This window comes from Haliotis rubra, unplaced genomic scaffold, assembly GCF_003918875.1.
Source record: "Haliotis rubra isolate DU_JTF1 unplaced genomic scaffold, ASM391887v1 Scf623, whole genome shotgun sequence".
In the NCBI taxonomy this organism is placed as follows: Eukaryota; Metazoa; Mollusca; class Gastropoda; order Lepetellida; family Haliotidae; genus Haliotis; species Haliotis rubra.
This window is the reverse complement of record NW_025767328.1, coordinates 153325-179465: the sequence shown is the minus strand read 5'-3', so window position 1 is coordinate 179465 and position 26141 is coordinate 153325. Positions and strand designations below refer to the sequence as shown.

The 26141-nt window shown below is 40.0% G+C and overlaps 1 protein-coding gene and 1 long non-coding RNA gene across 2 annotated transcripts in view; one reads left to right on the top strand and one right to left on the bottom strand.

The window, feature by feature from the left end:
* Positions 1 to 21241, bottom strand: part of LOC124256305 — a 65113-nt gene extending 43872 nt beyond the window's left edge. The window contains exon 1 of the mRNA XM_046690281.1: positions 21031 to 21241. The gene's annotated coding sequence lies outside the window, so the exon portion shown is untranslated. The remainder of the gene's footprint in view (positions 1 to 21030) is intronic.
* Positions 6110 to 8355, top strand: LOC124256307. The gene is made up of 3 exons (XR_006892872.1): positions 6110 to 6152; positions 7112 to 7177; positions 8235 to 8355. It is a non-coding gene; the product is annotated as an uncharacterized LOC124256307 (long non-coding RNA).
* Positions 21242 to 26141: the final 4900 nt, after the last annotated feature.

Sequence of the window (26141 nt, the reverse complement as noted above, 5' to 3'; positions counted from 1 at the left end):
AAACACTTATGTGTACATGGCACACAAAGTTCTGTAACGTGTTATCTCGTTACTCTATCTTAATGAAAACACATTGCTATGTGTTGACACCTGAGCTGAATGACAAACACAGAATCGGGGACTAATTGAACAATTATTGCACGTGCACAAACGGCAAAGGCGACCTTCTCCGTGCACGTTCCTTTGAACAAATATTACAACTAATATGCAAACGATTTTTCCAAGGATTTGTGAATGCAAGTATTGTATTGTACTGAATTATCACTAATGCATTATATTACCTCTGACAGGACACGATCCTAGTTATGTGCCTGTAACCTGTTTGCAACCGGTACGAGGATTGCTCATGGGATTACCTTCACTAATGAACGTCACCAACTTCCTCCATTCTGACATGATTATTACGTATGATGCTATGTAGTCAGCGCCATATCTGTCCCCATGTGATATATACACATGGTAAATAGTATCGCAACACCCCGTCCTTTTCATAGTATCACTATGTTACCATTAACCACAGCAAAGGAACGTTTCCAAGAACTCATCAATGTTATCATCAGATCTAACCGCCCCGGAAAACTAAGGTTTATTCAGATAAGCACACGGGACAAAAATGACTCATTTTGTAGTGTTGATAACTATCATCGTAAGACGTTAACATGTACGGCCATTTGCAAGATTCTGACATACAGTCCCTAAGAAATCACACAAGTATCGATAAATGAGCACATAATCAATATATGGTGTAGCTTCCGCCAACATCCAACAGCAATCACAGGACTGACCTTCGTCATGTTGACTGCATCGGACGTTTAATATGACATTGAGGCGTTCCATATTTTATTGAGGGCGAATTCTAACACATCAAGGCTTTTATACTGGAGGGTCTCTTTAACGCAATCTGCGACCCATAATGTCCCAACCATGCCCTGGGAGATTGATATTTGGACTCATGGTGGCGTTGCCATTGCCTCTTAATGTAGGAAATCAGCACAGCACGTGCACGATGCAGTCTAGTTTTGTCGTCCTTGAAGATTGGCCATGTGTTCATCTAAATCCGGTACAACATCCCTGTCTAGGATATCAGTCATGTCTCGTTGTACATTCAGATTTGGTCTGATCGTCCAGTTTACAGACATGTGAGAGACACACCCACATCGTCATTGAACCTCCGCCAAATGCTACTTCCTCTAAGATATTCCTTTTATGGACCCTTCCCCATGACCTCAAATTACAGTGATGTTGAGATTGACACCAAGCTGGTCGTTTTGCTTTGTGCTCTGAGGATAACAACGGACGTCTCACCTGGCTCAGTACACAGCCCATAATGCTTTTTCTGATCAATTTCGTATCTGTTTCCGTGTGAGATAGAAGACAACGCTATATCTGGTTGTAATATAGGATACATATCATATATGTCTCCTTGTAATGAGGATACAGTGCCATGTCTGTACAGGTAAAGTATGTCCCTATGTGACAAAGGAGACACGACATATCTGTCCCACACTTGCATAGGAGACAATGCCATATCTGTCCCAATGAGGCTTAAGAGACAATGCCACCACATATGTCCCCAAGTGACAATGAAAACAGTGCCATACGTGATTACTTTATATGTTACATTGTCCGTATCGATCAATTTCCACGAAACCTATGATTTTCTTGAACTGTTAGAGAGGCATTCTAGAAGTTGTAAGTAATATGAATGACAAGTGTTTATGGATGATCAACTTCTTTATAGTACAATGGCGACGTTTCGGTTTAGACACTTGTACCGTTGTCAAGCAGGTTTCAGGCATGCTCGTGCTTGGAAATCGTATAAGTATATACATGTATACCGAAATGTTGCCATTGTACTATAAAGAAGCTGAACATCCATAAACACTTGTCATTCGTTTGGTTTTCTCGTTTAAACTTTAACACTACTCTCAGTAAATGTATTGCTGTAACACGGTGCCCGTATTAATTGCCTACGAACCAGATAAAAAACAGAGATCATGGTCACACAATCAACCAAGCGGCCAGACCTCCATTTGTATTCCACACTTATAATGAATATGTCGTCCAAGTATGGTGCTGACACCTGAGTCTGATGTGAATGTGGCAGCAGCGAGATGTTCTCGAGTCAACAGGTATCTCAGCTGTAAGTGGTAATCATTTATTTATTCTGGCGGTAATCACGCATGCTCTCTTTGTGCTACTAATACATTGTATTTATACAAAGAAGACCGGTTTAAACTAATGGAAGTCTTGATCGGCTGATGCGATGCGATGCGATGCGATGCGATGCGATATGCGATGCGAGATGCGAGATGCGAGATGCGATGCGATGCGATGCGATATTACGTCGTCCATACTCTTCCATATATTGCCGTTTGTTTACATTCCTGTTTTCGATACGTCCCGTTTATCTCTCGTTACGTAAATCCGACGACCCTGGATAGCTGTATCCAGTACAAATACGGCTTGTGAGATAATGATATCACAGTACCCAGCACAGACATTATCTTCTCTACTCAATTAAGGAGTACATTATTGATAAAACTGCACTTTGGCGACTAATTAAGCAGCGGAATAACGATATTTTCCGTCGTGAAACCATATTAATATCTCATTATGCCTATGACAAACAATGTGCTCTAGAGGCACCTCCAGGAGTGATATGTGAATATTCTATGTTTAATGATTCAGCACTTCTAGGGAGTCTGCTAACGATATCCCCGACGACAAGATCTGTAATAAACCCAACCTCACTATTTTGTCGTGATGACGATCAATGCAGACCACCTATGAGAGCTTTCATCTGAGAATACTGGTCAAGACAATGAATAAACATTCAATAAAACACGCCCATGTGAATATTGCCGGTGTTAAGCTCAATCTGTCAATATTTCTGTGTAGAGGTTACCAGTTCAGTTGTTAATTGTTCACGCTTTCGACTGTCTTTTTATTCAGAAGATGACAAGAGCCAACATTCCCATCCTGTTTCAATTACAATTTACAAGGCCATCTGTCAGGATGGAGCATTATTCCACTTGATTTTCACCCTGAAAGAGGAACAAATATGGAAAATGCCACACCGATTCTTTCATTATCATTACATTGACTGAAAAGTGTGCGACATATGTGAACTGAACCTAAAACGTATCTGACACGTCATATCTGCCCCCATGCGATAAAGGCGATAACGTCGTATCGGCCCCATGTGCTAAAGGCGATCACGCCTACATCTCCCAATATGTTATAGAAGCCAATGCCATATCTGTCCTAATGTGCCGTATGGTATATATACTATCCAAAAAAAGAAACGCATATGCGTTTTGTATTTTAAAAAAATCTACCAGTTACCTATTGTGTTCAAGCAGTCGTCAAAATATGTTACAAAAGTGTTGATAACATGATTTTACACAATTGCACAAGTGAAAAATCGACTTTACCTGAAAATGTCGATTTTGATGAGATTTCTTACAAGGATTAAAGAGGCATCACCACAAAGCAAGAGGTATCACCTTCCAGTTGAAATTGTGTAGCAAAGAGCATGCACTGTCTGGCTATAAAATCCAGATTACTTTCGGAAATCGGTATTCGTTTTGAAGGAGTCAAGGTCAAATCACTACACCAAGTCTTGACGCTGCGGCACGGAAATCGCCATTGAAAGAATGTACGCTGGAGATTACCAATCTTCTGTTGCCAGGCGCCTGAATGTTAGTCTGAGCACGATATCACGGCTTACAACTCGTTACAACCAAACAGGCATAACAAATGACCCTCCCCGTACAGGCAGGCCTCGAGTCACCACTGAAGCCCAAGATCGGTACATCCGGATACTACATTGGCCATGATCCTACTGCCACGAGTGAGAGCACAGCAGCCAGGGTGCATGGTCAAAGTGTACGGAACAGGTTGAGAGAGATTGGACTGAGAGCCAGGAATTCCGACGTCGGGCCCGTGCTACGTCGTCACCATGGCACTCAACGTCTCCGTTATCTAAATTATCCACTTGGTTGTATAGACATGTCCATCTTTTAAACAGATGCAAAAATTCATTTCCTGAAGTCTATTCGTGGACGAGTTATACATGTTTGAAAATTCAACATATTCGCAACAGACTTCTGGGTTATGCTTTTCTTTTTTTGAATAGTATATTAAATTGTCTTGCATGGATCTTTTTCCATGAAACCCATGATTTGCTTGTTTGTGGTTTGTCTCACTAAAAGAACAAATGTGGAAATGCTACCCTGATTCTATCAATTTTACGTTGACTGAAAAGTGCCGGGCATTTCAAGTGTCACCAGTTATGTCAGTTTATCAGATTCATGTTTTCAAAAATTATAAGTGTTTGTAACTATATAGCCCAAGCAAGTGTTCCTTATTCAACCAACACAAGTGGCCATTATGTAACTAAATACATAAGCTATAATGTAACTCACACAAAGAGTCACTATGTAACCCAAACGGCGGCCATTATGTAAATCACAAAAGGGGCCATTATGTAAATAGAAACGAAAACGCCCTTTCAACATCCGTGCTAGAAGAAGAATCGATTGTACAATTGTGACTATATTATGAGTATATGCTTGCTTGACGCCGCATTCAGCCGTACGACACGGTCTGTAAACAATCGAGTCAGGGGCAGACAACCTGGTGACTGACACCATGAATTATGTATTTATGAATCACTATCGATCAGTGAAAACAGGTGTTCGCCAAAAGGCGAGTGTCTCCTGGCCCACCGGTGGGACCCGTCATAATCATAAGCTAAGGCTAGTCAACTGTTTACCTGAAAAACAATCGAGAACGTATGGTAAAAGTCAAAATAGGGAATTGCATCGGACATCAATGTTTGTCACTGATGCATCAACTGTTTGAAGGGCCTCTGCAGGTCTACCACTAAGCTTTACTAAGACATCGAATATATATAGTTACCTCGTTCCAACAACTTCTGAGCAAGAGCCGTTTGACGCTCTTTGAACTCTTGGTAGAAGGAACGTTCTCGATTGTCGTGACGTGTAAACACCAAAGTCTCGAGCTGTTGGAATATTGCTCGACATTAAACAAGAGTTGACTACTGGAAAATTGAAATAATCCGTTTCGTCATACAGCCTTGAAGAGCCACTCATTGCCACTGCATAGATCTAAATATGAAACAATTGATTCGGCCTCACTTGTCTCCTTAATTGCATGTTCAGGTGGGTAAATCAGTGGAAGAGAATGGCTATTTGATGGTTATTGAACGGTATCAGATTCTCAGTAAAGTTCACATGCCATTGTCCTTTATTTTCGACAATTTTTTCTGAACATTTGACGATCGATATGCAGGTACATTTGTGTTAATCACGTTTGCTGAAGTTTGTCATGTGGGATAGTGGTGAGCCAGGTTGAAAAACCAATTGTTTTCACAGAACTGAACTCGGTCTGTTTCTGAGATTGTAACAATTAAAGAAAATCCTTTGAGTTTTTCAGAATATACATGGCATTAATTCCGCTTTCCTCAAATACCTTCTGTGAATTCCTTGATACTATTAAAGATTATAGTAAATCTTGCCGGCCCAAACAATATATGCCCCTATGTAAGGATTTGTATGTAGCTTTGGAATCCAGTACAAAAGAGGAATGGACATCTCTTCAGGTTTCAAAGTGAAGCCAAAAGTTGGTAGCATCTATGAATATTTTTGGCAGAATTGTATTCCACATTTAAATAACTTACGAAGGTTGCCTTTGTCAGCAATGGAGACGGCACCTATGATTATATGTCCTTCAGGTTTGTTATAAAACCATTTCTCTTGGCCAGCACATTTACATCCTGATAAGGAACATGCGGTTTTTGTCTGATTCAGGAGAGAGTGTATCTGGTTTAACCAAACGCTTCGAAGAAATATCAATAACTAAACTCTTCCGCCGATACTTTAGGCTTCTGCTGTCTGTAGAACCACCCATAAACCGAAGTTGTTTGAATCGTCGAATTTCTTTTAATTCCTTAGAGTATCGTCTTGTTTTCACTGCGTGAAGTCCTAATGCTTCCTGCAGGAGACGCAACGACTACTTCGAGGAATGGTTTCATTTGATCTTTGTCCCTTCTTGCGACCATGACTACATCGACGCCTTTGGGATGCCGGAAACAGACTCAATACATTGATGATGGCAGTTCCTCGGTTAGAAAGACTTCCTTTATTTTGTTATTACATCCATATGGCGTTGCTGTACATAGCAGTCGAAGCCAATGACTTTTCTCTTGACATTCTGTAAGGTCGACTGCATTTAAGGCTATTAGAAAGGTGGTATATTTTTCTACTATTGTAATTTTCATGCACAAGATGGGGTGATTTTCGGGATGAAATGTTGGTAGACACAATTGGAAACATTTCGATTGATGAATGATTTAATCTGCCTGACTCGTGTCGATAATTTCTGTTGTGTCTCTCTATTACAAATCAATCCACAAAGAGTACATTTAATCATATATGACCGTTTTTGTGTGATATGTCTTCAAATGTTTTGTGCAGTATGTTTCAGCTGTAAAGTTCGATTTGAATTGAGGATCCGTTATCAAAATAGGATAGGTTTTGCAATTATCGATATGGATTTGAAAGACCAATTCTAGCGAACAGTTTGTTTTGTAATGAATCTTTTAAACATAAGTTGCCTTCATGTTGAACCCATACACATGGTCCATACATACCCAACACTAGGTGTCACTATGTCACAAATGGTATTGAACACATTGGGTCACTTTATAGCCTCGGGAAGGGGTCAGTCTGTGATCCCCCGCCCCGCACACACACACTGTCATTATGTAGCCAAGTGGTTATGACAATCACCCACACACGAAGGAAGGTGGGGACGATGTATAACTATGACGTCCACACGGACACCACCGTAATCACTGCAGTGCTATTGTTGTAGGTAACAACTGTTGTGGCGAGGTTGACCTTTCTAGTAATAAGGACTTGTACATGACATACATCTCGGGGATTGACACTGGGCCATTGGCAGTGTCTGGGGACTGATATTTCACACTGAAGTCTATCACAGGACATATACAAATATGTCTCCAAGGTCGCGCTGGTTTCAGGACGACGTTAACCATATGTCTCTCACTCTTACATTACAGGATGTGCCCTTCCGGAACATGACCAGCATTGAGGTGCTTTTTCTCTGCGAGGTCTTGGTGAGACAAGTGAGCCTTTGTACAAATCTTAGTAACATGAACTCGAAATCAAACTACTAAACTGTTAATCCAACAGTATTGAGTAAATTGTGGAATCCGTTTGGGTGTTGATTTTTGAATGGTAACGTATCTACACACACAGACGCCCGCGCGCGCACACACACACACACACACACACACACACACACACACACACACACACACACACACACACACACACACACAGGAAACACACATAGAGGCACTCACAGTGAGTAGGTGTATTTTCTTTGTCGTTTTGGTGCATGAAGAGTCACCGCCGGCGCAGTCATCACGACATCTTTGAAAAGTTCCGGAAATTATATATTCGATCGTAGATCCGATAAATGTCAAAATATTGACAGTCCGGAAAACCTCCACTCTTTTAGATTAAATATTGATGACTAGTGTTAAAACCGCAGTGTGACGCTCTCTCATCTTCCGGAAAATTTTTCCGTTGAATATCATTCATTTGTGAGTCCAATTTGGTCAGATATCTTGACATCTTCAGCAAGGATCGCAATATAGAGCTGACAGTAGCAACTGCCGCGAGCCATCCTTCAATGAGAGATGTGTGGGAGACTATCTTGTGTATTTAAGGAATTAATTCGCCTGTTGACTGCTATCGACACGGAAGAAATTACACCACTCCATGCTATTAATGCTCCCCTCTGAGCAGCGAAAGTCCCGTGACTTAATAGATGGAATAAAGTTTGGCAAATTACATAGCAAGCCTGTAAAAACAATGTTATTAACAAAACTGACATTTCTGTAGGGTACCATGCTCGTATTAAAGTTGTAGGGGACTTGTTTGACAGGATTCCTTCTTGAAAAACAAAATGGCACTGCAGAATATGGAAACGGCCCAAGGACAAAGATTGCTGGCATCACAGGAACGTGCCGTATAAAAACTGTACCAAATTGAATTAGTGTTTTTCACAAATAACCAATCCTTGTTTAAACATACAAAATCCATTTGACTTCTTGTGTAGTGACATACGATCAATGATTATATTTAATTACATGCAATCATATTATTGCTATGCAGGCTTGTCCTCTTCAACTCTGATTGGAAAGTCACTGCAAGCTGGTTATGATAGCAACGTGATGGAATTGATTGTCGCTTAGCCACCGAAGACCGAAGACAGTTCAATATATTACAAATACACCAAGGACATATGGAACATTATCGTCACGCAATCCGGCTGAAACCGAATGGCGTAAAATTTCTACAATGAATAAACATCAAAGTTGTAACTTCAGAACAATAATTGTCCTTTTTGTGGAAATGTGGTAAGCCCAACGATGCCGTATGCATGGAATTCTGTCTCGAGGTGATCAACGAATGACTGATTGTATTTGTTTGAGGGCCATTCTGATAATAGCCGTATTCACCGGGCCGGTATAATAACTACTGGACGGCTCTGTGTACAGATGGCTCCTTGTGGTAGCCGTGGGGTACTTTACGCTACCATTCTGCAAAACCCATGTCATCAAATAGAATAAAGATGCTCTTTTCAAATATTGAAACTACGATTTGATGACATGAGGTCAAATAAAGTATTCATTGCGCGATTACGGAATATATAATACGGAATATATAATTTCAACATATAATTTCTCTAAAAAGATAAAGAGTGTTGGAATTGCGCATGTACCAGTGTGTGAATGTGATTGTTTGTGAGTGTTCACAGACATAACCATTATCAAGCAAATCGACTAATTATAATACCGCAAATCGGTTTGCACGTACACTGACCAGTTAGAAACTAGCAAAATGACGTTCATATACACACCAATGAGAATAAAGCACATGCACATCTACACACAAAGAGCTTAGTTAAGCACCCCCTGACATATTTCACGATTGAATGAGCCCCGACTCCTACCCTTTGGAGCATATCTGGGACATGAGTGGTCGTCGTGTGCAACAAAGGGATCCTCCTGTACAGGACCTGGCCCAGTTGGAAGCTGCTTTACACGAGTAATGGCGTAGACTGGCCCGTAATCAGGATGCCGACAGGGTGTGAGGAGGAGAGTGCTGCTGACATGTTTGTTACACTCGGTATTGACCTTGAATCGTGTAAGAAACGCAAAATAACATTTTTAATGTTCACATTCGCCAATAAATTCAACATGATACATTCCAGAGACATACTTGCACAGACATGGCTTTGTATGGAAATCGGTGTTTTTTAATAATCAATTATCATCATAAAATCAACATGGATTCCAATCATTTTGTCGTTTTGTATGAGTCACAGGACCATACGGGTCAGAAAACCCAAGAGTGGTCACCACGAGAAGTTTTATGTACCTGTTGAAAACCTATCACTGCAAAAATACAGGGGATGCTTAATTAAGTTCTTAATATTTGGCTAAAGTACATTTTTGTGTGCTCATATGGGCGTCGTCAGTTAGACATAGAGCACATGCATGTGCACAAACATTGACGTGAAAGAATACAGCAGGAATATGTCCGGACACATGGACGGGACTCAAAAGAATAAAGCACGTGCATGTGCGCACATATTGATGTGGATCAGTACAAGCACATGCTCACATTCGACATCGACAGTGACACTGAAACCTGCACTATATCACCCATCAACAAAATCTGATTTTGCAGGTTATATTTAGATCAGAAGACATACTACAAGTGTAGGTTACCTGACGTCGATAGTACAGGAACTATCTGACCCCCTCACTTCCGGTACTATGCCATTAGGCCGGGGCGTTTATACGTCCACTCAATGAAACTCGTGTTCGCCTCTGTGAATTGTAAAAGTATGCTCACGTTTGAATACAGTAATTTGCTCTGAACTTCAAACGGTTTTTAGTGTAACCGTCTCAAAATCTTCTTTATTCCAAATTGAATATATAAGGAGGACAACTTCTTTATTCTATTATAATGCGGCGTTTAGATATAGATCCACGTATATGCATTTAACATGAAGTAAAAAGCAACAAGATAACGGAATACATGAAAGGGATTAGCAACCAATATATTTACAGCTGTAGGCAGCCTGCTGTAAGTGATAGGGTACAACATACACACTGCTGATTAGTTATGCTGGCTGAAGTGATCCGTGTTTCAGAGTAGGATAAGATATCTATAGTCTTCAGTTTTCCACGATAACATTACTATCTAGATAGACAGACTGGATTGTCATCTATAAATGTGTCTTGCCATTACTGTTACTTACCAGTTTCTAAAATGGCAATCAAAGAGTTCCAGTGTATGCTTCCACAGACGCTTTTCTGTTCGGTGTTACATAGCTATATAGTTTGGCATGAAATGCATGTGGACCCGTTTTTTTGTAAATATCTCTTCATCCAATGACCCAATCGATCTCAAACTGTGCAAGTGGATGTTTTGTCAGACAACCTAATCACATTGTAAATCACCGATTTTATGCATTTGTATTAAAGAATCTGTCTATGTAACTGTCAACAAAATAAACAGCAGAACGCCGACTGCTTGCAGTTTCTGTAATGAGGACGGAGAGAGCAAATCACGTTGTTCAACAATTTCAGGTGTAGAGAAATGGGTCATATATAGAACCAACAACACGCTTCGAACACAGGATCAGAGTATCCTGTTGCTCCTCTTGAAGATTCGCGATCCCCTCGAGAGTGGTGTTTAAGTAAAGGTGAGACTGAAAATATATCTCCGACATTGGCGCGTCCCATTTTAAAGTCTCTTCACCTGTTATAATAACTTTAAATTGTGAATAGTATTTTAAATTATCATGAGTCTAACTCGGATATAAAGACATAAAAGGACAGAGCCCAATGTGTGCCCGTTTGTGTTTTCTTCTATAGTTGCTGGGAAAACGATATAAAGTTTTCCTGCAGAATCACCTTTTTCCGATATGTAAGCGCAACAATACGATCTCCATAGCAGTAAAAAAAACGTCTTGGGAAGAGTAAGGTCCACTGTACCATTCCGACTATATCAAGAGTTTGATTTTACGATTCAAAATATTTGTGTTGACACCCGGTGTTCGCTATCCTGTGAACGTAACTATTCCAGACCACATCAAGAGTCATCTATCTGGAGGCGTAAATGCAGATATATCTGATCCACTGTTCCAGTGTTTGTCGGTGGGAAGGAAATGGCTAAAAGACAATTATTGAACCACAATCAGATCATTGACCTACTCCTCCTCATTTTCCAAAAGTGGAGTATCATTTTCGTAAGCAGCTTATGGATGCCGCTTTTATTCTTTCATTTCGTAGTCTGAACTTTAAGGAAAGGTAACAGCAGCTTATTGCTGAGTCAAATGGAGAGCTTCCATCCCACCCAAACCTACTTAGGTACAAAGGACAAGGATGCGGTCATTGTACTTGACTGGAAGATAACCTTGTTTGTGAACCTTGTCCATCTCTTATGTCTTTGGGTCTTTGATTACCGCTTTCATGAGAGCAAATCTGTGCCGTAATTACATCAGGTTCTGACCTACATCTAACAGCACAGTGCAATCATGCAGGTGTATGTCCGTCATTAACATTGTGGTACTGAGGCTGAAGCTGATGCTCATCTGACCATGCTTCTGAGATCAAAGCAATATAATCAAAGGGTATTAAGAGTATATTTACATAGAAAACCTGATTGACATGATTATGTTCTATTACAAAACGATTTCAAGGCATGGTCAAACTATCGGTGATATTCACCAAATGATCAAATGTCCAAAGTACAAACATTTCGATTAAGGTTTTGCAAAAAAACATTCCAATTACTAAAGGTTTTGCTAATTTGTTTTAATTTCTGATTTCAAATTTCGTTTCCATTGATATAGTTTTAAGCCGCTGCCTTGCCTTTTACGAACTATAGAATCTGTTTCAGCAAAGGTCGAGGCTGATTGTTCTCTGGCGATGACATTCTAAATGAGATTATAGAAGCCATGTTTGTTGGCATCGGATTTTGAAACATCCATATTGAAAACACTTTAGTTTCATTTCCATTCTACAAAAGGAAGCATATGCGAACTATCCAGCAATTGGTGATGTGATAAGTGACATGGTGACGATTGTGTCTGATATTCTGAATCTCGAATGATCAAATGCGTGAAGAGATCAATGACAATAACATTTATTTCGGGCCTCTTTGCTGCCATTTACTGAAAAAAACCATAAGTTCCTCCATAAAGCCTAACATGTTCAGTATCAGAAAATTAAACCCTCTGATCATACCAAGTCAGCACTATTGAACTCGTCCCCTCTAGACAACATGAGGCAAGCTTTGTAAGGTTTAGTTCAGAGGTATACACAGGAATGTTGACGCCATGTGTTTTACAGCTAATGAGACTGTGCGGACAATATGACGTCAAAGTCCAGGCCCCGATTTCTCGAAACAAACTTAAGTCTGAGTTTTGACCTAAGTTCGAGTTTTTACTCAAATCTGAGAAAACGCAGGAAAATGCATTCCACAGAATGAACGTAAATTGGTATTAAACTCAAATCTATAGACGACAATTTAAGTTTGGTGGGTAGATTACTTAAGTTGTTTGGGCTTTTATATTTTGAAATTGCAGTTGAGTTAAAAATTCCTCTGTTTCAAATTGTGAAACTCAGTTTGAGATTTGAGTAAAAACTTAAGTTTGTTTCGAGAAATCAAGGCCAGATATGTGATGTGGGTTGCACCAATTGTAAGTGTGAGTTAAGAGCGCATGACAGACAGACAGACAGACAGACAGACAGACAGACAGACAGACATTTTATTCAGTAATAGGCCACTGGCCCAAAATACATTCATAAGTATGATAAGAAGTTACATGCATTTCGCACAAAAACATCAGAATCTCTTATTTTCCCAACATTATATAAAAATAGGCATAAATTATTTATAACATTTATGTTTGTTGAAGTCATTATGTTTATAAAACTGTGTTGTGTAATAGGATAGAGTGCATTACCATATCTTCTGAACATATATCAAGATGTTCCCCGGTGGTGTTTTGACGTTTCTATTGAGTTCAACAGTCAACTGTCCTCTTTTGTCGCGGAATATTCAAGGAACTCCCGCCTTTGGTGTCAATATTTCGCATCTTCTGAGATGAATAATCGAGTATGCGCTTTCTACCAAGATTTCAGCTTACGACTCTTACTCAAACGTTCTTTGATCTGAGTCATAACATTCAAGTTCTGAGTAAAGTTTCCAAAATGTGGAGGACATTTCCAAAAAAATAATTTTTCGAAAAAGTGACAAAAATTATATCAGAAGCAATTTTTGGTTTTGACTTGTAACATATGCTCCAGTCTGTTTTCAGGTGAACAAATCACTTCCCTTTTGCAATTTGTTTTACCTTTTGTTTGTCACGGGTGTCAACAGTATTGCAGGGTACGCTCACCTGTTCGCGAACAACCGGTTTCATCACTCGTTGATGATGATTCATAAATACATGCACTAAATATAGTCGGAGTTTCGTTGCCTTACGGACATGCTTCGCCTTACTCGTCACATGCTTTTACCTACTGGTGCTTACGTATTTAATGGCAGGGCACGTCCACATGTTTCACAAACACCCGGAACAAGACAAAATAGATGGTACTTTAGCAACAAGAGTGATATCATATTTGTCACCGGTGATTTGTAATTTATGTCCTCCACATCAATCATAAAACAATATTTTGAAAGCTTTTTGGGGCCTTCAAATTTTGCTGTTAAAGATATCAGGATGCGTAAGCATATTTGATGCACTGAGATGTACTTGACTTATTATTATATTATTGCTCGTGGACAACTGATGCACGATGTCCGGTTGAACATATTGACCAAATCAATGCAGGATTAAGAAGATGCAACGTGCAGCTTGTTACTCGTTTTGGTGACCTACTTCCGTCAGAATCTGGTATCTGATGGCTTTGATCATAGTAGTCAGTGTCAAGATGTCGGGTGAAAGATTCACCCTGTGGCTTTGAGTGAGAGGGTCATGTCCAAGAAGCAAGATTTTGAGCACACGAGGACAAGCGGGGACATGAACTATCTGCTAGTTTCAGCAACTAGACTGGGCAAAACAAGACAGCAGACGCCACGTCCTGCTTCAGACGAATGTCTGTTGTCAGATTTGACATTATTTGCTGAAATCAGACAAATACCCAATTTGTTTCCCTTCCATCATTGTCAAGGGTACCATCTGACTGTCAGTGTCATTCTCAATCTCGTGCTAGACTTCTGACTCCTTCCAATCACATCTAGCATTAAACCTCGTGAGTCACCACACTTTAATTGGAATTCATACCCCAAGAACGTTGATTCTGACAGCGGCGGAACAATTTCTGGTGTTAACATATATTATAAAAACTTTGAGGCCCAATCGCTGTTTATGAGATAATGCAGCCAATTATATACCACTATTATATCATGCAGCGGCTGATCTACGATTTTGAAAACTTAATGTGACGGATAATTCACGAAAATGCAAGTGGGGATTCAATTATAAAAAGGTTGCCATGAAAGGTGTCTGAGAAAGGTGTGTGGGCTCGCAGATCCCCACGACGTTGATTCGACAGTGACATGAATTATATGTTCTACCGACATCATCGTCAACATCATTGTCCTCTCCTCAACAGTAATTGTTCCAGGACGGCTGTGGTTCTGATAAAAAAAACATCTGCACGTATATAAAATAACTCTGTCTGCATCTCTGGAGAGTCGTTGTCGAATATAAAATGTGTAAACAGTCGTCTACATACGACACAGCATCTTGGGCCCAGAGTTAGAGTTCCTGCTCGGACAGTGGAAGGTTTGGGGTTCGATCCCTTGGGGGAGCCAAACCAGACGACGTAAAAAGATAGTACTTTTTGTTACCCTGCCTGAAATGATTGATTGCGTCTTTCAGTTGTATATAACAGAATATCCCAAATCGGTTTCCCCGTATATTTATCATTTGGAAACAAACCGGTTGGAACTAACGAACACTTTTAATAATCACACAGGGATAGCAAAGATGCACACAGAGCAAAAGTATTTTGTGTAATGCAAAACGGATTTCGTCGAGGAAATAAGCTAGTTTTATCATATCATACTATCTGTATGTGTTATACAGTGTCAAGCGAAAACCAATTACTCACCAAGAAGACTTGCGTGACTGCGCTGATTCGAATAACAAACTTATTCAAACTACCATTAATATGGGTATCACTGGTCGATAATTACTGCACTGCTCATCTTCAGCAAATCATCTTCAGTAAATTAGGCTAGTAATACATGAGACCTCCGTGCAGATGATTGCACTGGGTGTCCGGTTCCCTGGCTCCATAGGAGAATGAGCGTATGATACGCAGGTCACACAACATAACGTCGGCTGTGTGTTCTCAATGCATCTGGCATCTGGTGACGTCACAAACGCGTGGCTTTTGAAATCAGCATGGCGAAATCTCAATAAACAACATGATCACCATTTATTCGTGAACTCAACATTGCTAATTAAATCTAATAAGTCATAATAAGTTCTCGTAAATATATTTGCTTGATTAAATGGATACAGAAAATATTATGTTTTGCTTGTTTTATATGTGAAGGAAATTTTCCCGGCGGCGTGTATGTGGAATACATATACTATATATAATGTCAGGTATATCTGGGATTCATAATAAATCTCAAGCAGATATTAACATGGGACACATGATGTATTTTAGCTGATGTCAATGAGGCCATCGCGATGTATTCAAGGTCGTACGATTGTGAGACTCATGATGCATTCAAGGTGGTATGCATGTGAGATACATGGTGTATTCAAGGTGGCATAAGTGTGAGATACATGGTGTATTCAAGGTGGCATAAGTGTGACATACATGGTGTATTCAAGGTGGTATAAGTGTGAGATACATCATGTGTTCAAGGTGGTATGAGTGTGAGATTCAAGGTGTATGAACGTTAGATACATGGTGTATTCAAGGTGGTATAAGTGTGAGATACATGGTGTATTCAAGGTGGTATCAGTGTGAGATACATAATGTATTCAAGATGGTATGAGTGTGAGATACATGTGTATTCAAGGTGTATGAACGTTAGATACATAATGTATTCAAGGTGGTATAAATGTGAGATACATGGTGTATTCAAGTTGGTATTAATGTGAGATACATGGTTTATTCAAGGTGTTATAAACGAGAGATAAATTATGCATTCAAGGTGTTATGAACGAGAGATGCATGGTGTATTCAAGGTGTTATGAACGAAAGATGCATGGTGTATTCAAGGTGGTATGAGTGTGAGATACATGGTGTATTCAAGGTGTTATGAACGAGAGATACATGGTGTATTCAAGGTGGTATAAGTGTGAGATACATGGTGTATTCAAGGTTGTATAAATGTGAGATACATGGTGTATTCAAGGTGGTATGTGAGTATGATGATTCAAGGTGCATGGTGTATTCAAGGTGGTATGAACGTTAGATACATGGTGTATTCAAGGTGGTATAAGTGTGAGATACATGGTGTATTCAAGGTGGTATAAGTGTGAGATACATCATGTGTTCAAGGTGGTATGAGTGTGAGATTCAAGGTGTATGAACGTTAGATACATGGTGTATTCAAGGTGGTATAAGTGTGAGATACATGGTGTATTCAAGGTGGTATAAGTGTGAGATACATGGTGTATTCAAGGTGGTATGAGTGTGAGATACATGGTGTATTCAAGGTGTATGAACGTTAGATACATCATGTATTCAAGGTGGTATAAATGTGAGATACATGGTGTATTCAAGTTGGTATTAATGTGAGATACATGGTTTATTCAAGGTGTTATAAACGAGAGATAAATTATGCATTCAAGGTGTTATGAACGAGAGATGCATGGTGTATTCAAGGTGTTATGAGTGTGAGATACATGGTGTATTCAAGGTGTTATGAACGAGAGATACATGGTGTATTCAAGGTGGTATAAGTGTGAGATACATGGTGTATTCAAGGTGGTATGTGAGATACATGGTGTATTCAACATATAAGATACATGGTGTATTCAAGGTGGTATAAGTGTGAGATACATGGTGTATTCAAGGTGGTATAAATGTGAGATACATGGTGTATTCAAGGTGGTATGAATGTGAGATACATGGTGTATTCAAGGTGGTATGAATGTGAGATACATGGTGTATTCAAGGTGGTATAAATGTGAGATACATGGTGTATTCAAGGTGTTATGAACGTGAGATACATGGTGTATTCAAGGTGTTATGAACAAGAGAGAAATTATGATTCATGGTGTATTCAAGGTGGTATGAGTGTGAGATACATGGTGAATTCAAGGTGTTATGAACGAGAGATACATGGTGTATTCAAGGTGTTATGAACGAGAGAAACATGGTATATTCAAGGTGTATGAACATTAGATACATGGTGTATTCAAGGTGGTATGATCGTTAGATAGATGGCGCATTCAAGGTGGTATGAATGTGAGATGCATGGTGTATTCAAGGTGTTATGAACGAGAGATGCATGGTGTATTCAAGGTGGTATGAGTGTGAGATACATGGTGTATTCAAGGTGTTATGAACGAGAGATACATGGTGTATTCAAGGTGGTATAAGTGTGAGATACATGGTGTATTCAAGGTTGTATAAATGTGAGATACGTGGTGTATTCAAGGTGGTATAAGTGTGTGATACATGGTGTATTCAAGGTGGTATAAGTGTGAGATACATGGTGTATTCAAGGTGGTATAAATGTGAGATACATAGTGTATTCAAGGTGGTATAAGTGTGAGATACATGGTGTATTCAAGGTGGTATAAGTGTGAGATACATCATGTATTCAAGGTAGTATGAGTGTTAGATACATCATATATTCAAGGTGGTATGAATGCGAGATACATGGTGTATTCACAGTGTATGAACGTTAGATAGATGGTTTATTCAAGGTGGTATGAATGCGAGATACATGGTGTATTCAAGGTGTATGAACGTTAGATAGATGGTGTTTTCAAGGTGTTATGAACGAGAGATACATGTTGTATTCAAGGGTGTATAAACGTTAGATACATGGTGTATTCAAGGTGTATGAACGTTAGATACATGGTGTATTCAAGGTTGTATGAATGCGAGATACATGGTGTATTCAAGGTGGTATGATCCTTAGATACATATGTATTCAAGGTAGATACATAGTGTATTCATTCAGGTGTATGAACGTTAGATACGTGGTAGAGATACATGGTATTCAAAGGTATTCATGGTGTTTTCAAGGTGTATGAACGTTAGATACATGGTGTATTCAAGGTGTATGAACGTTAGATGCATGGTGTATTCAAGGTGGTATGATCGTTAGATTCATGGTGTATTCAAAGTGGTATGAATGTGAGAAACATGTGCATTCAAGGTGGTATGAGTGTGAGATACATCATGTATTCAAGGTGGTATGAATGTAAGATACATGGTGTATTCAAGGTGTATGAACGTTAGATAGATGGTGTATTCGAGGTGGTATGAATGCGAGATACATGGTGTATTCAAGGTGTATAAACGTTAGATACATGGTGTATTCAAGGTGTATAAACGAGAGATACATGTGTATTCAATGTAGTATGAGTGTGAGATACATGGTGTATTCAAGGTGGTATATGAGTGTGAGATACATGTGTATTCAAGATGGTATGAATGCGACATACATGGTGCATTCATGGTGGTATGAGTGTGAGATACATCATGTATTCAAGGTGGTATAAGTGTGAGATACATCATGTATTCAAGGTGGTATGAATGTAAGGTACATGGTGTATTCAAGGTGTATGAACGTTAGATAGATGGTGTATTCAAGGTGGTATGAATGCGAGATACATGGTGTATTCAAGGTGTATGAACGTTAGATAGATGGTGTATTCAAGGTGTTATGACTGTGAGATACATGGTGTATTCAAGGTGGTATAAGTGTTAGATACATGGTGTATTCAAGGTGTATGAACGTTAGATACATGGTGTATTCAAGGTGTATGAACGTTAGATACATGGTGTATTCAAGGTGGTATGAGTGTGAGATACATGGTGTATTCAAGGTGGTATGAGTGTGACATACATGTGTATACAAGTTGGTATGAATGCGAGATAAATGGTGTATTCACGGTGGTTATAGTGTGAGATACATCATGTATTCAAGGTGGTATGAATGCGAGATACATGGTGTATGCAAGGTGTATAAACGAGAGATGCATGGTGTATTCAAGATGGTATGAACGTTTGATACATGGTGTATTCAAGGGGGTATGAACGGTTGATACATCATCCATGTGGTTATCGAACAGATGGTAAAATACACACATGACATACAAGGTCGACCTGTGTTGTAAGGGGGTTGACTACGAAAATCGCGCGGTTGATTTGATAATCCGTTCACGTCACTAGGTCACATTGATCCTGAATTAAATTTTCATTCATAACAATCACGCAAGATTATTCGTGTTTCCACAATCACGGCGTGACGTCATACATTGCGATGCTGACGTCATAGCCTCTATAACAGAATGTAACCTTTGGTCTTGCATCCAGTTTGTCTTTCCGCAAGACAGTCGACTGAAGAGACGTTGTCCGTTGTGAACGGCTAAACCATTAACATAAATTACTTCAACTCTTCCTGCACCTCTAAAGCAAAACGTGAAGTGTCCGCCATAGCATACACCACTGCTGATGACAACACAGACTGAACGTGAAATATTATGGCGAGGTGTCGGATTTGACAATCTCTGAAGCGTGACAGCTAAAGTTGCAAGCTATTTCTCACAGCCCAAATCTGAGATTATTTATTTAAATGCTCTCACTGATAAGATAAGAATTTACATCGGAAAACAGTCTACAATCTCTTTCTTAATGGCGGTTTCGGTTCGTGAAATCAAAACATCAAAATCACACAAAAATCCAATGTAAATATTCATAACGTGGGCAATAAAAAATCCCACACGCATCCTCTGTAGATACCAATCCCACACGCATCCTCTGTAGATACCAATCCCACACGCATCCTCTGTAGATACCAATCCCACACGCATCCTCTGTAGATACCCACACGCATCCTCTGTAGATACCAATCCCACGCATCCTCTGTAGATACCAATTTGACGAAAGTTGTGAACTTTCTATGGTATCTGAACTCGCTTTCGATCGTTTTTGACTTTCGTAAAATTGGCTCGTGTCTTATTCTATAATCAGGGAATTTATGATTTGTCAAAATGTATGCAAGAGAGTATTTGCATCTTGTGAAGAGACTTTGTTAATGCAGAAACCCGCACTCAACCATCTTATACATATTTTTGTTACAGTGAGTTTATGACATAAATTGGTTAAACAAAATATTGAACTACTTTGTGTCTTAGATGCGAATGTAGCAACAGTAAATACGTTTGTTGTCGATGTATAAGGGGTACGAGAGATGCACAGGCGGAACACAAATTCCCCTAACTTGCCATTCCCAGTTGACAATCTGACAACCCCAGAGCGAATATTTTGTTTATGCGCCTTGAGCATGTACTAGTTGCGTGGATATGTGCGCTATATAAATATCCTCTAATTATTATAAATGTGTCCATCAATATTAAAACGAAGCAAAAGCCTCCTTATACTTTGCATTCATCTAGCCCGTTTATAGTGAGGGGAATCATTAAATTCATCCTTTTCTTGTCTGAGGGATGCTTCAAGACTAAACATTTAATTTAACACAATGGTTAATTTGCCTACAACCTGAAAAAATAATCAACCCACGAAGAAAACATTACCAGAATGAATCAATGTGACCTGTTGATATTAGGGTATCTATATACTTACCTGGGGGACTTTATAGGAACTTGGTCAACAGGTTTTATATAAACAACAAACAAAACTTTGAATATATTTGAAATTAAAAGACCCACCTGTGAGACAGTTCCGCACCTTGGTGTTTGAATCTTGCTTGTCCCGAGACCGAGTGACTTCAGGGCGTGTCTGTCACACCCTTCTACATTCCGTCAATCCTTGCTCACCCGTCGCAGCTAGACACCACCTCCACCTCAGACATGAGGGTTCAAAGTCGTGTGTCGACACCGTGTTGTCGCCGGTAGTAGAAGGTCCGATGTGCTGGCCGAGAGACGATCAATGAGAACAGCAAGGCACTGTGCGGAGTTTGTCCCCGCACACAGCTAACGAATGGTATGTCATGGCTTTGTCGGTATTTGAGGGAGGGGAGGAGCAATTGCAAGTGTCATCTAGGATAGATTTGCGGGGGAAACCCTTGTGTTATTGCCAAATGAACGCTGGAAATATTTTGATCAATAACGGTATAACTAGCACCATTCTCATTATACTACTATACGGATCAGACACATGCTATGCAGTAATAACGGTACTTATGATGTTCAAGGGATGGTCATGATGAAACAGAATAAACACATCAACGCACAAATATTGCAAAAACGTAACTAGAAAATTGTTGGAAACGTTTGTCTCAATCCTTAAGAACAAATTCGCAATAAAAAAATATATATTTGGTACTACACGGAAACACTTATTAATGCACGGAAACATCGTTGCGGTCGACGTTAAAGTCAGTGGGTAGACATGGGGTTGCTACAACATTGTTCCATGTGAAACTACATTTCCCTCACATACAACCCGGAACAGAACTATCTGTACAAGTACAACTGAGTATCAACTACCTTAAAACGTATAAATTAATTTGATAAACATCTAAATAAAACGGATAAAGCACTATGAATATAAAAAAACTCACATGATAACAAGTCCCGATATTCCGACGAAACAGATATGACAATAGTGATGTATAACTCACCGGAATCAGCCACGCAAGAGGAGTACTTGGATCTTAAAACATCACAAAATATACAGCCAAAATTTATAAAATGTCAAAAAAATAAAAAATACATTCTTCAATCATAATATACTGTAAGCCATTAAAAACGCAATTTGACATTCATACTTTCTTTACTCACACTAATTTCAACATATATAAACCTAACTGGCAGATATCTTTTAAGTGAACATCTGTGAATAATTTCATCTGAAAATGTCCAGTCAACAACAACATCAGTGACGCAACAACGACATCACACAAAGGAGGGGGCACTTGCAGTCAATATCGTGTGTGTCCACCGTGCGCTGCAAGACATGCTAGCAGTCTTTGGGGCATTGAAAGACACACATTTCTCAGGAACAGCTGTTTGATGGTCTGCAGCCTCTGATGGTCTGTGGTCTGATCATGACACCACCCCCTCCAAAACGATCATGTTCAAGGACACAGTTTGGCGCAAGTCTTTCTGCTTTACGTCGATAAATCTGTTGACGTCCATCTGCAAAGGATAAGTTAAACCTGGATTCATCTGAAAAAATGACATCTGGCCATGTCCTGTTGCCAAGATTGGCCCCATTTGCTGCCCATCGCTGTCTGGCAAGTCTGTGGCGATGCAATAAGGTTGGACCACGGTACGGGTGACGACACCGGATGTTGAAGGCAGCAAGGCGTCCTTGCACCTTTTTGGGCGCTGAAATGACGTTGACTTGTCCCAATTGTCCTCCTTGCCTAATCATCAGCTGTTTGGAACCGATTTCGCAAGTGTGAAACTCGGATATTGCGGTTTTGTCGAGCTGTTATCACAGGTGGTGCACCAGGTCGCGGAAGATCAGCAACACTTCCGGTAGCCCGAAAACGTTGTCTGAGTCGACTTACAGTGAATGGATGCACATTAAAGTGCCTGGCAATCCAAACCTTGGCTGACCATACCGATAACCTGATTCCTTTCGTCTTGTGTCAAGTGTGGCATTTTCTCAAAGTGATGAGTTTCACAATTCCTTGTGCTTTTACAGGGCCTGAGTGCAGGTAATGCATGTGCACAACGTGTTTCATGAATGTGGTTGTGTTTACGAGAAATGTCAAAGGTTCAGTTTTAAGTATCAAAGTTCATGTGAGAGGAATGCTCCGGGACTCGAACTCGAAATGGGCCAGAATAACAGCCTTTTATCCCTACATCCTCTGTATCGCAGGAAAAAATCTTCAATAGAACTTTTGTCAGTTCAGGACAACAAATACCAATTGCGTTTTTAGGGCTTACAGTATATATTCCTGGAATTAGTCATAATCAATAAAGTTGGTCGTAGTTGGAATTGAGTGAGTGAGTGAGTTTTATACCGCGCTCAGCAGTATTCCAGCCATATGGCAGCGGTCTGTAACTAATCTAGTCTGGACCAGACAATCCCGTGATCAACAGCATGAGCTTCGATCTACACAATTGGGATGCGATGACATGTGTCAACCAAGTCAGCAAGCCTGACCACCCGATCCCGTTAGTCGCCTATTACGACAAGCATGGGTTACTGTTCTAACCTGGATCTTCACGGGTCTCGTAGTTGGAATTGAGGATATTCTGTTGAATTCAGCCTGAGGATATTCGTATCACTGTTTGTACCCGGTACAAGTACAATTTTTGTTAAAATTACTAGTTGAGGTGTGGAATGATCACAGCATGGGATATCATCGAGCATCATTTCAAGAAGAGACGTGAAATAGATTCCTTTGCAAAGCCACCCCAAAATTCTGAATACCATGGAATGCTGCATAAATTTGTTATGCGAGTGAAATTGAATAGAACAGGAAATTAATAACGGCCACATTTAAACACTTTCGTTGGGCCAGGAAGAAAACTGCTTTCGCGGCAACGTATAATGAAATTGTGCCTGGATATGCCCAGAAGGTCATTGCATCTGCCCTACATACATGGTTGTAGCATTAAGGACAGTCGTGGAGTGATGACGAGCTTGTAGGATGAGCTGGTATGTATCTAAGTGCAAGGCCTTACACCTTTTACTGTTAACACGAACCACCCACGCACATCTAGTACGCCTTTATCAACATTCATATATTGAATATACCACTCTGTCTTAGACCACTGTTAAAGGGAAGAGTGTATATTTATTTACTTAAACTTGAAGACAAACCCGGCGTCATATCCTCAACTTTCCCTACATGTTTGCATTCAGTAGTTAATTAAACTACTGTTGTCACCATCTAAGACAAAATTCCAACTGAAAATTGTGGTGTAAATGTTATTAAGCGGCCTGCTTGGTCACGAATACGAATAGTCGTCAGGTTTAACGGTAGTGTCCACACGAACAAATATAAGTCAAATGTTGGTTATCAGTTTGAAATATTAATAGCAGTTTTCGCGTAAAGTCACGAAACTGTCGTTTTAAGAAGTCATGCTCTTGAATTTAAATATTCCCAACTCGTCATGCCAGGTGTCAATACGTTTGTGAGAAACCCTTCTCTTGGCGCTGTTGCATAACAAGCATTTTTAAAAAAAACTTTGCCAAGAGCAATTCGGGGCGTAATATCGGTGACATGGTATCACTATAGACCCCCGAAAATCATAAAGACATTGCACCACCAAGCTCAGGATCGGTACATCCGGAACCTTCACCTAAAGAACAGTGATCACTGAACACCATTGGTTACCATCCATTAGCCGTAACAGTAATACCCGTGAAGGTCCGGGTTAGAATTGATCTTCAGTAACCCATGCTTGTCGTAAGAGGCGACTAACGGGATCGGTTGGTCGGGCTCGCTGACTTGGTTGACACATGTCATCGGTTCCCAATTGCGCAGATCGATGCTCATGCTGTTGATCACTGGATTGTCTGGTCCAGACACGATTATTTACAGATCGCCGCCATATAGCTGGAATATTGCTGAGTGCGGCGTAAAACTAAACTCACTCACTCACCGAAACAGTAACAATGTCATGTGCTCTGGAAACCCGTGGTGTACCTACCATGTCTGCACCAGGCGCGTAGCAAGCCATTTTCTCGTGTAAGCCCGATAGGTTTAAAAGCTTTATATTAGATAGTACTGAGGGCTTATATTTGAAATCATCAGAAGGAAAACTAAGAGTAGTTTATCATTAATTAAATTGTTAAATAAATTGGGTTTTTTTTCTAAATGATTGTAAATACCTGCATTTCAGTTATGATTCACATATATTCATGACTGTAACAAAACATTCACATACATGTCGATGGGAAAAAAATCTTCACTGAAAGAAAGATACCTTTCAAATCTATGATATGAAGAATACCATGCTTACTGTAAATGGTGACTGTACTGGTAATGCTTTGTTATCAAAGAATATTGTAGTCAATATGATTCATAGAGGGATTACCATTTTTTTGATAATGGATGTTTTTGCAAGAATTAGAAACCAATTTTTTAGCAAAAATCATGTGTAAGCCCGGGCTTCTTTTTACTTTTTATAATGGTAGCTAGGCCGCTGTACACAGCTGTAATCGTAACCTGCCCCTAGAATCAGATCGGGAAAACCAATCCTTAGCGTCATTTTACCAAAACTAATCCTTTGAGCGGCTGCAGTGGCGTCATGTGCATCAACAGGGCGTCACCAAGGTTAGAGTTGTGGTGGGTGATGTGACCAATCTCGTTTCTCTCTATAAAGAGACGAGAGTCCTCGTCTGTATTATCGACAGAATGAGCGTTATACCGGATACTCGGCATATGAAATCAAAAGTGTCGGTGGAGGAAGTGTCGTGTTGCGTGCATCATCTCTTATGGACGTGGAATGGATCGCGTTCATATCTTGGGGCTAACATTATACATCGTGTAATCGTGAAGAGCACGAACCACTTCCCTCCGGGCCCACAATCTCGCCCAGTGGTTAAAGCGTTCGCTCGTCACGCCGAAGTCCCGGGTTCGATTCAACATATGGGTACAACATATAAAGCCCTTTTCCGGTGTCCCCAACCATGATATTGCTGGAATATTGCTAAAAGCGACGTAAAACTAAACTCACTCAGTCTCTACTGACTTTCTCACAGGTGGAGAATAACGTTGTGCCCTGGCCGACAAGGTCACCGGAAGTCAAGTGAACAGAGGAATTGTGGGATCAGATGGACAGACGTCAATCAGGGCCATGGGTCTGCAATTACTACGTCAAGCTCTTCACAAAGGATACATTGAAATTCCATA